Here is a 15263-nt window from a genome sequence, read left to right on the forward strand (position 1 = left end):
AGATGTCATATGCCCAATAATTAATCCAAGTAGAATGAAAATGTTAAGTCACATATTAGAAACTGAACAACTACTTTCATTTAGAGCCATGATAAATTTGATAAATCTTTCTCAAAAGACAATTAGAAAGGCTAAGGGTTTTTAAAATTTATTTAAAATTTTAGAAAGTATCAATTTAGCCAGAACTATAGGGACAAAGATTAGAGAGAGAGAAAGAAAATGTACTGGGTACTAATGTCCCTTTGGGGTATGTGATAATTCATTGACATTGAATTGGTTAAAGAGAAGCTAAGATGTGGGGGACAAAAGCACTAAGTGAGTTTCAATAGTTGTTGTTACTTTATGTTCCAGGCTAACATTATACCCAAAATATGATCAGCAAATATCTGGAAAGTAAGACAAGCACATATATTTGAAGCAGATGTTTGAGGCTATTTTACTCCTTGAACTATTTGCTAATTTCTAGGTCATAGTTGTAGAGTTCAGAAAATGAGCATTAAACAGTGCCTAAGAGGCTGAAAAGACGAACGGAGTGTTAGGTTGTCATACTGAATTAAGGAAAAAGAACTGAATTTCTCCAAGGAAAAAACAATGCCTGTGAACCCTTTTGATTTTCTTTTTTAAAGTTTGTTTTATTGATGCATTATAATTATACATAATGGTGGGCTTCATTGTTACATATTCCTACATGCACATAATGTAACTATAATTTGGCCAATATCATTCCTCAGCATTTCCCCTTTTCCTCATCTCCTCCCTCTCCTCATCCCTTTTCTCCACTCTACTGATGTCCCTTCCATTTTGTCCCTTCTCTTCCATGTCCCTTTGTGGGGTGGGTAGGAGAGGTATTGGGGATTGAACTCAGGGGCACTCAACTACTGAGCCACATCCTCAACCCTATTTTGTATTTTATTTAGAGACAGGGTTTCACTGAGTTGCTTAGCATCTCACTTTTGCTGAGGCTGGCTTTGAACTTCTGATCCTCCTGCTTTAGCCTCCCAAGCCCCTGGGATTACGGGTGTGCATCATCTCACCTGGCTCCATTTTCACAAGATCCATCCTCATCTCCACCTTTTTCTTTTTCTACTCTAGCTTCCACAAATGAAAGAAAATATATGACCCTTAACTTTCTGAGTTTGGCTTATTTTGCTGAACATAGCACTCTCAAGTTCAACCATTTTTCCTGCAAATGATGGAATTTCATTCATCTTTATGATGGAATAAAACTCCACTATATATGTACATATATATATCTCACATTTTCTTTATCTATTTATCCACTGATGGACACCTAAGCTGGTTCCATAGTTTGGCTATTATAAATTTTGTTGCTATGAACATGGGTATGCATATATTAATCTATCATGCTGACTTCAATTCTTTAGGATAAGTACCAAGGAGTGATATAGCTGGATAACGTGGTGGTTCCATGCCTTGTCTTGAGGAAACTCCATACTGATTTCCACAGTGGCTGAGCTAATTTAAGTTCCCACCTACAGTGTAAAATGTTACTTTTTCTTCACATCCTCTCCAGCATTTATTATCGTATTATTGCATTGTTATTGTGTTCTTGGTGGCTGCCTTTCTAACTTTAAATGAAATCTAAGTGTAGTTTTGATTTGCATTTCCCTAATTGCTAAAGATGTCTAACTTTTTTCATATACTTTTTTGGCCATTTGTATTTTTTTTTTTTTTTTTACTTTTTTGAGAAATGTCTGTTTAGTTCATTTTCCCTTTTATTAATTGGGTTATTTTATTTTTTGGTGTTAAGCTTTTATTGTTTTTTTTATTTATTTCCTATATTAATCCTTGTCAAAAGAATGGATAGCAAAATTTTTCTTCCATTCTGTAAGTTCTCTATTCATATTCTTAATAGTTTTCTTTTTTGGGGCAGAATATTTTAAATGTAATACCATCTCATTTATTAAATCTTGGCATTATTTCGTGAGCTTTAGGGGTCCTATGCCTATACGCTAGAGTGTTGACCCTACATTTTTTTCTAGGAGTTATATAATTTCCAATCTAATTCCTAGGACTTCAATTCGTTTTTGAGTGGATTTTTAAAGAGGGTGAGATAAGGGTTTTGCTTTATTTTTCTATGTATGCATAGCCAGTTTACCCAGCACCATTTTAAAAAAATTCTATCTTTTCTCCACTGTATGTTTTTGGCACCTTTGTTAGGATCAGATGACTGTAGATGTGTGGGTTTGTCTCTGTGTCTTCTTTTGTACTATTGTCTATGTGTCTGTTTTTATTCCAGTACCATGCAGTTTTGTTTTGTTTTTATTTGTCAATGGACCTTTATTTTATTTATTTATAGGTGGTGTTAAGAATCAAACCCAGTGCCTCACATATGCTAGGCAAACACTCTACCACTGAGCTACACCCCAGCTCCCAATGCAGTTCTTGGTACTATAGATATGCAGTATGATTTGAAGTCAGGTATTGTGATTCTAATTTTGCTTTTTTTGGCTTAGAATAGCTTTAGCTATTATGGGTATTTTATTCTTCAAAATGAATTTCAGGACAATTGTGTAGTTCTCAAAATGAAGAGTCTCATTGATATTTTGATGAGGATTTCATTAGATCTATATAACACTTTTGGTAATATGGCCATTTTGACAACATTAATTCTGCCTAATAAAAATGAACATGGAAGATCTTTCCACCTTTTTGTATCTTATTCAATTTCTTTGTTCATTGTTCTATAGTTTTCATTGTAGAGGACTTTCCCCTTGTATTAGTCAGGGTTCTCTAGAGGAACAAAATCAATAGGAAGTATGTTTATAAAAAAGGGATTTATTGGGTTGGCTTACTCAACCAGAAGCTAGAGAGTCCACAGTGGCTGTCTGCAGGCTAAAGAGCTGGAAGAACCAGCAGTAGGCAGTTCAAGAGGCTGAAGCCTCAGAATAAGAGGGATCAATGGTGCTAACCTAATCTGAGACTGAAAGCTTCTGGAAGCTCCCTGAAGAATCACTGGCAGAGTCCCCTTTGGAAGAGTGAAGAAGCAAGAGTCTGATAGCCTCAAGAAGAATCGAGCTTGCATCTGCTGCTGCTGCTGCTTTGTTCCTTACAAATTTTATTCCATTCAACCCACCCTATTGGATGGTGGTGCTCCCACTTAGGGAGGGTCTCCACTTCAGTTCTCTATCCTACATGCCAGTTATTCCTAGACACACCCTCATCGACATACCCAGAAGCCTATTAATCTAATTAAGTTGACAATTCAAATTAACTATCACACCCCTCTTTGTTTAGATTAATTACTAAGTTTTCTTTTTTGAGGCCATAGCGAATGGAATCATTGTCCTAATTTCTTTCTAGGCACATTTATTATGATGTAAAGGAAAGCTATTGATTTTCATATAATCATTTTGTAACCCGCTAGTTTGCTGAATTTATTAGATCTAGAACTCTTTTTTTTAAATTTTCTAAGTATAGGATCATATCATCCACAAACACTAATATTTTGACTTTTTTCTTTTCTATTTTTATTCCTTGTATTTCCTTGTCTTGCGCTGGCTGGAATTTCTAGTATTATATTGAAGTAGAGTGGCAAAAGTGTATATCCTTGTCTTGTTCTGGATTTTAAATAAGATGCTTTCAGTTTTTTCCCACTTACTATGATGGTGACTTTGAGTTTGTTATATATGCTTTTTATGATGTTGAGGTAAATTCCTTCTATTTCTCATTTCTTCAGTTTTTAATCATGAATGGGTGTGGAATTTTGTTGAAGGTTTCCTCTGCATATATTGAGATGATTCTGTGATTTTTATTCTTAATTTTATTTATGTGATGAATTATATTTATTGATTTACATATGTTTGAACCATCCTTACAATCCTGGAATAAAACCATCTTGGTTTTGATGTTCAATCTACTTAATATTTCTTGAAAATTTTTGCTAATATTTTATTAAAAAATGTTGCATCTAAGTTCATTGAAGATTTTGCATCTAAGTTTATCTAAGTTCATCTATAGTTTTCTTTCCTTAATGTGTCCTTATCTGGTTTTGGAAGGACCATGATACTGGTTTCACAGAATGAATTTGGAAGCATTTCATCCACTTCTGTTTCATGGAATAATTTGAAGAGTATTGTCATTAGTTCTTCTTTAAAAGTCTGTTAGAATTTCAGTTGAGAATCCATCTGATTCTAGGGATTTCTTAGTTGGAAGACTTTTTATTACTCCTTCTATCTCATTGCTTGCTATTGGTCTGTTTAGGTTTTCTATGTCCTCTTGATTCACTTTTGGCAAGTCATATGTGTCCAGAATTGCATCCATTTCTTCTAGGTTTTCTAATTTATTGGAGTATAAATTTTCAAAATATTCACTAATGATCCTATGGATTTCAGAAATGCCTATGGTGATATATCCTATTTCATTTCTAATTTTGTTCAGTTGGGTCTTCTCTCTTTTGGTTAGTTTGGCTAAAGGTTTATCAATCTTGTTTATCTTTTCAAAGAAACAATTCCTCATTTTATTGATCATTACTATATTTCTATTCCATATTTCATTAATTTTAATTCTGATATTAATTATGTCCTTACTTCTACTGGTTTTGGAATCATTTTGTTCTTTTCTTCAAAGAACCTCCAGGTCTATTATTGGGATGTTTATTTCAGACCTTTCTGATTTTCTCATGTAAATGCTAAATTATAGATGTTCCTTTTAGGACTGCCTTAGAGCTGTCCCGTAGGTTCTAGTATATTGCATCACTGTTCTTGTTTGATTCTAAGAATTAAAAAAAACAACAACAACAAAAAAAAAACTTCCCTGATATTTTTCTTTCACCCACTCATCATTCAAAAGTGTTTTGTTGGGGTTGGGTTTGTGACTCAGTGGTAGAGAGCTCACCTAGCACATGGGAGGGGCTGGGTTCCATCCTCAGCACCACATTAAAGTAAATAAATAAAATAAAGATATTGTGTCAAACTACAACTAAAATATATATATAAAAGTGTAGTGTTCCATTTCCATGTATTTATGTGTTTTATTTTGTGTTGATTTCTAATTGCATTCCATTATGATCAGAGAAAGTGTAAAAAAATTTTTTTGATTGGTTAAGAGTGGCTTTGTGGCCTAAAATATGGTACAGTTTGGAGATGGTTTTCTGAGTAGCTAAGAAGAAAGTGAATTTGGCTGCTGTTGGATGAAATATTCTGTAGATGTTAATTAAGTCCATTTGACTCATATTTCAGGTCTAAAGAGTCTTTACTGAGTTTATATCTCAAAGAATTATCTATTGGTAAGAAAGAAATTCAATAAAATGGCCTCCTCTCATTTAACTGATTTAAAGCCACAGCATATTTTCTCTGGAGGAATACAATGTCACACATAGTCTCAGATTACACTAAAATTTTTCATATTCATTGTCCATTATTTAAAAATAGTAAACGGAGAGGTATAAAAAAAGAACTAAATGATTAAAAAACAAGGAAATAAGGCAATGAAATTAATCTCATCACAAACATTAGAATTATTAGAAAGAGAATTTAAAAATAGCTATGATTAATATGTTCAAGATTAGAAGATGAGTCAGAATTTAGGTGGCAGCAGTAATTTATGAAAAAGAAAAGAGAAATAAAGAAAATTAAAGATTTTAGTATCAAAATAAAAAACTCAGGAGATATGTTAGTTTACTTTAGCAATTTAAGAAAACCAAATTTAAGTTTCAAAAAATTGAACATAGAATAGTAGAAACTAACCATAATAAAACAAGGAGAAATATAATTTTGAAGACAGAAAAATATAAAACCTATGAAAAATATTCTGAAAATGTTTATTATATATACTTGATTTCCCAAGGCAAAAACAAAAGAGTGGGGAAGACACAGAAAATAATGGCAGAGAATATTCCAAAACCAGTCAAAAACAGTAAGCCATAGATAAATAAGTCTGTTGAATTCAAATAAAATTATTAATTTATATCAAGGGATATTGCAGTAAATTGTTCAAAATGAAAGGAAATTATAGGAAGCTAGAAAAAATAGCAGAAACCAGAAGAAAATATTTCAAAAGAATAAAGATATGCAGAGAATTAATGCAAAATCTATACAGTAGAAACATTTAAGTCAAAGTAGCTTTTTGAAAAGACCAATAAAACTGATAAACACTTGGCCACAGAAATCAAGAAAAATGCTGGGTGTGGTGGTACACATCTGTAATCCCAGTGATTCAGGAAACCGAGGCAGGAGGATTGCAGATTCAAAGCTAGCCTTAGCATCTTAGCAAGAACTTGTCTCAAAAATTTAAAATAAATAAATAGGGCTAGCGATGTGGCACAGTGCTTGAACATCCTTGGGTTTAATCCTCGGTATTTAAAACTTCCCCAGACATGTACACATATACACATAGTCACACACACAAATATACCCTTAGTTCACCAACTTTACTGACAAATCATTCCCTACCTTCAGAAGAGAAACAATACCAGTACTCTGCAAGTTTTTCAGAGCAAAGCAAAGTGTTTACTTCCTGATTCAGAAAAACTGTGATACTAAAATATGAAAAAGATTTTATGAAAAAAAAAAGATAAAATACAGCACACATATCTCACAAATATCAATGTAAGAGCCTAAATAAAATGTAAGTAAACCATATACAGCAATATATAAAAATATGAATATATCATAACCAATTTGAGTTTACCCCATGAATGTAAAGTTAGTTATCATTATTACTGTGGTGAAAATAGAAAACATGAGAGCCTACCTTTCTAACAAAATATTTCAGTGTTTAGTAAAATTATGTTGACTATACACACAATGCTATACAGCATTCTTAGAATTCATTAGTCTTGGATAACTGAAACTTTATACCCATTGAACAGCAGCTCCCTACTTCCTTCAGTTCTCTACAGACACAAGCTACTACCATTTTATTTTTGCCTCTGTGAGTTTGACTTCTTCGCATACCTCATGTAAGTCCAACTATGTAGCCTTTCTCCTTCTAGGATTGGCTTACTTCACTTACCATAATGTACTTAAGTTTCATCCACATGTCAATATGGTACAACCATCATAGGAAACAATATATAGTTTCTCCAAAAGATAAAAATGTAATCACCACATGATCTGGCAATCCAATTTTTGGATGTTTATCCAAAGTAAATAGAACCAGGTTCTTGATAACTAAAATCAAGATGAATGCATTTCCACATTCACTGTAGCATTATTCACAAGAGCTGAGATTTAGAAACAACCTAAGTGCCCATTGGTGAATGGAGAGAAAAAGATGATATACACACATACAGGTGACTAAATATTCTAAAATCAGCTAATTTTGGTACCACATTTAAAATGATGGAGAATCAAAAAACTGAAAGAAATATGACAAATTCAACAACATTCTGATAAAAATGCCCTTAGCAACTTCACTGACAGCACTTCCTTTATATGTGCCAGGGTCTTCAAAGTAAAGATCATACACATTCCTCAAAATGAACCCCTATCTTAACTTCTAATATTATAGGTTAATTTTGTCTATTTAAAATTTTTCACATAATTGGGATAATATAATTATCTTTGTTCTTTATTCTATGTATCTTTCTTTTATTTGCACTCCTAGGGTTTGAATCCTGGGACATTTTACCACTAAGCTACATCCCTAGTCTTTTTATTTTTATTTTGAGACAAGATCTTGCTAAGTTACTGAGGGTTTCCCTAAGTCATGGTTGACACTGAACTTGTAATCCTCCTTCCTCAGCCTCCAAAATTGCTAGAATTACAGGCTTACACTACCATGCCTCGCTTATTCAGTATATATTTCACAGTATCATATTTATAACATTTATTTTGCTTCATGTGGCAGTAATGTGTTCATTTTAATTACTGCCTAGTATTGTAGGATGTGAATAAATTACAATTTATTTTCTAATGGTCCTCAGCATTTTAGTTATTTATAATATGGAGCTAATGCACTAGTGGCACCAATTGTGAACATTCTCTGTGTGACTTTGTTGTGAATTACATAGCATTTTTATTAGAGACATTACTGCAGGTAGAATTGCTGGGTCAGAGCATATGCTTTTATTCAGTTAGAGTAGACACTGCCAAATAGTTTTTCAAAGTAGCTTTAGACCTATGCTTCCACCATTAATGACTGAGGATTGAAGTTGCTCCACATTTTATCTTGAACTATGTCAATCTTTTTTTTTTTTTAATCTTAGCCATTCTGATTGGTGTGTAGTAACATTCATAGTGAATTTTATTTGTATTACCCTATTTAATAGGCAGTTTTAGACATTTATTGATCATTTAAAATCTTATTTTGTGAAATGAGTGGTGTTCAAGTTTCTTAACACTCATCTCACAAACTGAGATTTTCTATTTTTACAATAATATATAGAAATTCTTTATATATTTTGAGTATCAGTCCTTCTCAGACTGTCATCTTTGTATCTGTTATCTGTGTATACAATTACTAATTTTATTACAAGATACATTATAAAATTGACTTGAAAGATCTGTGCCCTATTTGAAAAGTGTCTTATCCTAAGATGGTAACTATATCAATATATCTTTCTGTTATCATCTAGAAGCTTTGTTGTGTCATCATTCATAATTAGATTTATAACCTATTGGGAATTGATTTTCATGAATGGTGTGGCTTAATTATTAAGATTCCCCCCATATTATATGCAATTTACCCAGAATCATTCTTTTAAATGAATATTTTTCCCTACTTCTTTGCAGTGTTGAATTTGTCAGCTGTCAGGAACTAAGATTTTCTGTACATGTGGGATTTTTTCATTGATTGATTTATCTATATCTACAAATTATATATAACTATAACTTTATGATAAATTTTAATATCTAATAGTGCACTTCTCCAATTTAGTTTCTTTAAAAAATTTTTTCACATATTTATTTTTATACCATGGTTTGAACCCAGTGGTGTCTAACCACTGACACACATCCCCAGCCATTTTAATTTATTTATTTATCTTTATTTTGATACAGGGTCTAGCTACATAGCTTAGGGCCTCAAAATTTGCCAAGGCTGGCCTTGAACTTGCATACTCTTGCATCAGCCTTTCAAGTCACCGGGATTTATAGGCATGCATCACTGCACTTGGCTCCAGTTTTGTTATTCTTTATCAAGATAATGATCTTGGATATTCTTGGCCTTTTTCATTTTTATGTATACTTCAGAATTTGTTTATAAATATCTTCCATGTCTCACCCTTACCCAAGAAAAGCCCACTGGAAATTTTGTCCAAGATGAGACATAAAAAAGTGGATCTGTATCTGAGGAAAATGTATTTTTAATAGATTGACCTCTGGTCTTAAATATGAAGTGACAAAAGAGCTGATAATTGGAAAACTGTCTAAAAAAGCAAATAATTTGGAAAAAAAAAAAAACTCTCCTAGGCATGTAGCACAAAAATGCTTACTTAAATGCAATAGAAGCCGAAGCTTCAGGCAAAGCTTTTTTTGGTTTTAGGCAAAAAGCATATTAAAAATAAAATATATAAAATATAGGTTGTATTTGTGTAATATATGAACATATATATTTGTGTAATACACGAACTAATGTTTTAAAAAGAAGAAATTGTCCATAACCTGAAAAACTGAGAGTTGCTAAAAAGTAAAATGCACATGGCTTTATTAGAATAAATTAGCTAACAAATATGTACTTGCATGTGAAACAGTAAAGTAGATACAAAACATTGAGAAAAGTCACTGTATTGTGCCTATTGAAGTTTCGGCAGAATCTGTCATGCTAAAGAGAGGGGATGACATTTGAATCACTGCAAATACCACAGATAAGTGCCCACAGGTGAGAATTCACATGATTTATACAGGAGAAAACCCCCAGCAGTTTAGTTTTCATGGTAACTTAAAACATGAATCTTATACAGTTCAATTTAGATTTTTAATAGATAATCTTTTCTACAAGTGGATTTAAAGCACTTCCTTCTTCAGATATTTATTAGGTTACATCAAGAAGTCAGGTGAAGAATGATGGAACTTGAAACAGGAAAGCAATTGTAGTATGTGAAGTGAGGGATCAAAGTAAGTAGCACTATACTCATGAGGTCAAAGAGACATAATTTTGTGATTAATATTTTATGGATAGTAAGGAAGAAGAATGAGCACATAGAACTCCAACTTTTCTGATTTGAGTGATCAGTACCATTTACTAAAGAGAATATATATTTGTTGGGAAAATTTAGTTGTAAATATGTCAACTCTGAAAGCCTCAGGAGACATTCAAGTCAATGTGTCAAGAATGCAGCTATGCATGTAATCGGAAACTTGGAGGAGTTTGGTCTGTGATATTTAATTTAGATGTTATCGATAGATCATTATTTGGTAGAATTCTTGGAGTGCAATAACACAGTGAAAGTATTCTGACTATTAAAAGCAATAAAAACAGGTAGGAAGTCAGATAACACTGATAGTTAAGGAATATGTGGAAGATAAATTATTCTGTTAGGAGTTTGATAGGAAAAATGTAGAGAAAGGAGGTAAATAATGGGAGTCATAATGGAGGGATGGGATATTAATACAAAGGTTGAATGTTTTCTCTGATATGTGGAAGCTAGCCCACAATAAGAGAAAGGGATAGATGTTCAGAAGTTTAGACAACGGAGAATGGAGATAAGGGAGGGCGGTAGGTAAAGGAAAGACAATGGAATGAATCTGATATAATTTTCCTATGTGTATATATCTATCTATCTATATATATATATATATATATATATATATATATATATATATATATATGAAAACATCACAGTGAATCCTTCCATCATGTGCCTCCACAAGAATGGGGTCCTAACTTGAATAAGATATATTTCATGCTTGTATTTTTAATTATATCAAAATGGATTCTGCTGTTATACATATCTAAAGGAAAGGATAAATTTAAAAAAAGAAAGGTAAGAAGCTGCATAAGGACAAATGGAGCCAATAGTGTCATATACTACAGAGAACAGAGGACTTAAAACTGTTGCTGGGTCTGGCAACCTGATTTGGGTAAAGTGGTTAGATTTCAGTGGGGTTAAGATTAAAGAGGAAAGAAAGGATGGAGATGATGAGGCTTATGATAGAATTGAATATAGGTTATTTTCCAGTAATTCTCAATAGTTTAGGAATAGGGCTGCAGAAAGTGGATTATAGAGTATATTTTGCTAAATGCAGAAATTAACAGGCTTGCAAAAGATTCCAGGGTTTAGCTGAAAAAGAAGTTAGGATAATCAACTATGGCATAGCATGGTTATGAAAGCCAGGCTGCATAGGAGGAGCTGAGATATTGGGGGAGAACGGACATATCTTAAAACAAGGCCACTCCACCAGAGCAGGTCAGGGTACCTGAAAGGACAATAAAACTAAGAGAAAGTGAAGAGTGCTTATGCAGGGAGTGGGATAGTAGTTTCCAGATCTCTAGGTGATAGAAGAACCCAGTATGTGGCTCTAGACATTTGCTGACACAGATTGGACATTTAGTTTTCTTACTCATCATATAATACTGTTCTTTTCAATTGTATTTCACTTTAACAAATTGTTTCAAGGCCCCATATCATGTTAAATTACAATGCAGAAATTTTGCAACATTTTAACAACAAGGGGGTTGCTCTCTTTGTTATTGTAATTTGTGGGATTTTTTTAAACTCAATAATTTGATGTTCATCTGATAAACAGAATGTTCTTATCCAACTGGGTACTTAATTCTCTGGCTGTTTCCACTAATGAGGAAAGTACTGATTATTTTATCCTCCTGAGCAGTTAGGGTTTTACACACAGTCATGGATATGCACAGATTACACATGAACAAGAATCTGCTATTTTCTGTATAAGCCTCACTTCATCTAAGCCAGTTTTATTTGTGGGATATTTTGGACTTTTTGTTTTTTTATGGGGTACTCTTGAAACAGTTATTTGTATTATGTTTCAAGAGCACCCCATAAAAAATTTCTAAATAAAATTTAGAAATTTTATTTTAAAATATTTAATTTTATTTAAAATTTAATTTTATTTAAAACATTTAATTGGCAAAGACTGTATATGTGCATGATACACAATGGGATGATTTGATATACTATATTTGTAGTGGTTGTCACCATCAAGTTATTTCACACAGTTATCACCACTATGATAGAGCCACTGAATTTGTTCACATTATAAGTTCAATTTCATACCCTTTGACCAACATCTCACTTCCCAAACCCCAGCCCCAGGCACTCATCATTCTACTCTGTGAATCTATGAATTTGAAGTATTTAGATTCCACCTACAGTAAAATCATCCAGTATTTGGCTTTCTGTGTTTGTCTTATTCCACTTAGCACAATGAAAGGGATGAGCAGAACTCATTTATTCATAAGAATTAAGGCACTCTGGAGAGCTACAGTTGTGAAATCATCAGCAATGGGGAACACAGGATTTAAGTCACAATTCAATGCAGAGAAACCAAAAAATAAACCCAAAGAACACTGTGAATTGAGGATTTTAGCCATTCTGATATGAATCCATTTCTAATTATTGAAGTTAGCTCAGAGAAGGAGCCTGGTGAATTAAGAATAATTTATTTCTAAGAAGTAGACTCATTTGTTCTGCATTTTATCAAATTCATTTTGTTATAGTTTTTATTTTGTTTGAAAAAAATCCCTTTTGTCATTTCCTAACTGGTTTCAAGTACTGACTGTTCATGTCTAAATGTCCAATTGGAGCAAAAGCCATGTTTCAGTGGCAGAAAGGTAAAATAAGGATTAGGGAAATGTATTTTATACTTAGCAGAAAACACAAACCTGACTATGAGAGGAGATTAGAGAAGAAGGGTAGTAGCTAATGGCTCAGCATTAACCAGGGATTTCAGACCACAGGATGCCACACTCTTTGGGGAAAATAATAGAGTATAATTATCAGATACTTATTTGCTTCAGGTTATGGAACTGTATTTGGAACTAGCAGATGTGAGACTAAGAGATGGACCCCTGGATAGAAGCACTAAGAGTGTTCAAAGAAATATGAGGGAAGAATCAGCACATCTTATTAATGTGCTGGATTGAAGAAATCCCAGGATAAAGTGGGGAAACACTCAGTTATATTTGGCTGTGGGAGAAGTGTTGACATCATTGACTTCTGTGGAATGTTAGATGTTTGAACACTGAAAACTCTCCTGTGATGGCTTCTAAGCAAACAGTGTTAGTAATAACATACACCTGAAGAGACATTGAACAGTAGCGGTATTATAATCTTCCTGGGACTTCTTTCACAACCCTGCCGACTCTTCTCCAGCAGTGAAACTTTCTTCCTTCACATGGGCTGTGGATGCGAGACCTGAGTTTGATATATTTTACTGCACTTTTAAACAGCATCCCATTTGGACTTTATCCTATGACTTTGATTGCCCTCTTTATCTAAGTGATTCTTAGATAAAAACTCCCCTCAGCCTTGTCATTCTTCTAGAGCTCTAAATCAGAATATTCAACACCTACTTAAAAGCCTGACATAGGGGTATCACCAAAAGAAGAGTACTTCACAATTCCTCAACAGAAACTATTACCCTGTCTGCTATACATCTCTAGATGCATGCTATTGTTATTCCTGCCCTTGTTCAAGCCAGGATTGTGGGGCTAGGGCAGTGTCACTCTTTTCCAACAAGTAGTTCCATTAACCTTCCATCTTGGGAAACCATTCCTTCTTCAGTGACCACCCCAACGGTGACTTTATTTAGAATTTCATCTCTCACTTGGACTAGGTGCTACTAGTTTCCATTTGGTATTATCAGTGAGATTTCTAAAACACAAATTTAACAGTATTACCTCTCTGCTGAAACTTTTTCTTTGCCTATTTTGGCTTCTAAAAATGTACAGACTCCTTCATAAGGCACACAACATCCTCCATGACATTGTACTTGTTCAATATACTCCCTTTTCATGGCTGCATTTTTTTCTGTATGTCTGATTACTTAGTGTGCTTAGAAAATACCTTGTTTTCTTAACTCATTCTAATCAACTCTTTCTAATTAACTCTTTTTAATCAATGATTTTTGCTTGCTTAGTCACACCCTTCTTCTCTTCATTTTATTCTAATCTACCCATTCTTCTGAACTCATTTCAGATGTCTTCTCTTCTGTTTTTGGTGATCCTTCCAGTTTGAAAGAGATATGCATTTTGATACTTTAAATACCACATATATTATTCCACCTTGGCATTCACCAAATTACATTTCAATTGTGTATATGTTTCTCTTTTCCATGAAGCTGGTTTCATACCTTGGTCTCAACACTATTTGCCAATAAAACAGATATTTCTTATTATTGAACCAATTGGAGGATTATTTGATAACTGTTAAGAAAGAGAACTGTCATGAGGATGAAAAGAGAGATGCTGGCAATTTAAGTGGATAAACATATTTGGAGGATGTGCTAAAATATGCTTGTGGGGAATTTAAGGTGGGAAACAATATTTTCTATTTTCAAGAAGATTAAAGTAATTTGTATTGGCAAATTTTGGGTACATGAGAATTTAGAATAACCTAAAGCTGTACAGAAGCAAATACCAAGGATTATAATGCACAGTGAAGAGAATTTCAGCATCAAGGATTTTATGGGAATAAAGATAGCCTGAACAAACTTAAAAGAAGAACTTAGAGGATTCTGAGTTTTGATGTCTCTATGTGGATTTTATAGACTCATAAAAATGATATTTTTCATATAAAATGATCATCAGGCCCAAGAATGTTGATTTTTATGGCATATGTTAGTGGCAGTAAGAATTCTGTCTTGCTGACATAGTGATGCACACCTATAACCCCAGCTACTCTGAAAGCTGAAACAGGAGGATCACAAATTTGAGCCTGTAAAACTTAGAGATAACTTGTCTCAAAAAAATTTAGAAAGTAACAGAAATGTAGCTCAATGTTGGAGCACTTGCCTACCATGCCCAAGGCCCTGGATTTAATCCCTAGTACTAGAAAAAAAAAATTATCTTAACCATTGCCTCCAGGAAGATCCAACCTCTCCAAAGATTCTGTCACACAATTACAACTCTTTGCCTGAAAGTTCTATCTGGGTGTCCTGAACTCATCTGAAACTCAATACTTAAAATCAAACACATCTTCTTTCCCAAACCTCAGTTAGTTGCCTTATCTGGGCTTTTATCAAGTCATCCAGACTTGAATGCTAGGATTCTTTCTCCTACATTTATACCATATAGAACCAGTTAAAGGTCTTGACATATAATAAGCATTTTACAGATGTTTGTTCAATCAACAAAAAGGAAGAATTAGGAGTCCAATATTGCCACATAAA

The 15263-nt window shown here is 33.3% G+C and overlaps 1 protein-coding gene across 3 annotated transcripts in view; it reads right to left on the reverse strand.

Moving 5' to 3' along the window:
* Grm5 (glutamate metabotropic receptor 5) overlaps positions 1-15263 on the reverse strand; it is a 428521-nt gene that overhangs the window by 134048 nt on the left and 279210 nt on the right. The window lies entirely within an intron of this gene.

The sequence above is a fragment of the Marmota flaviventris genome, chromosome 9, assembly GCF_047511675.1.
Source record: "Marmota flaviventris isolate mMarFla1 chromosome 9, mMarFla1.hap1, whole genome shotgun sequence".
Taxonomy (NCBI): domain Eukaryota; kingdom Metazoa; phylum Chordata; class Mammalia; order Rodentia; family Sciuridae; genus Marmota; species Marmota flaviventris.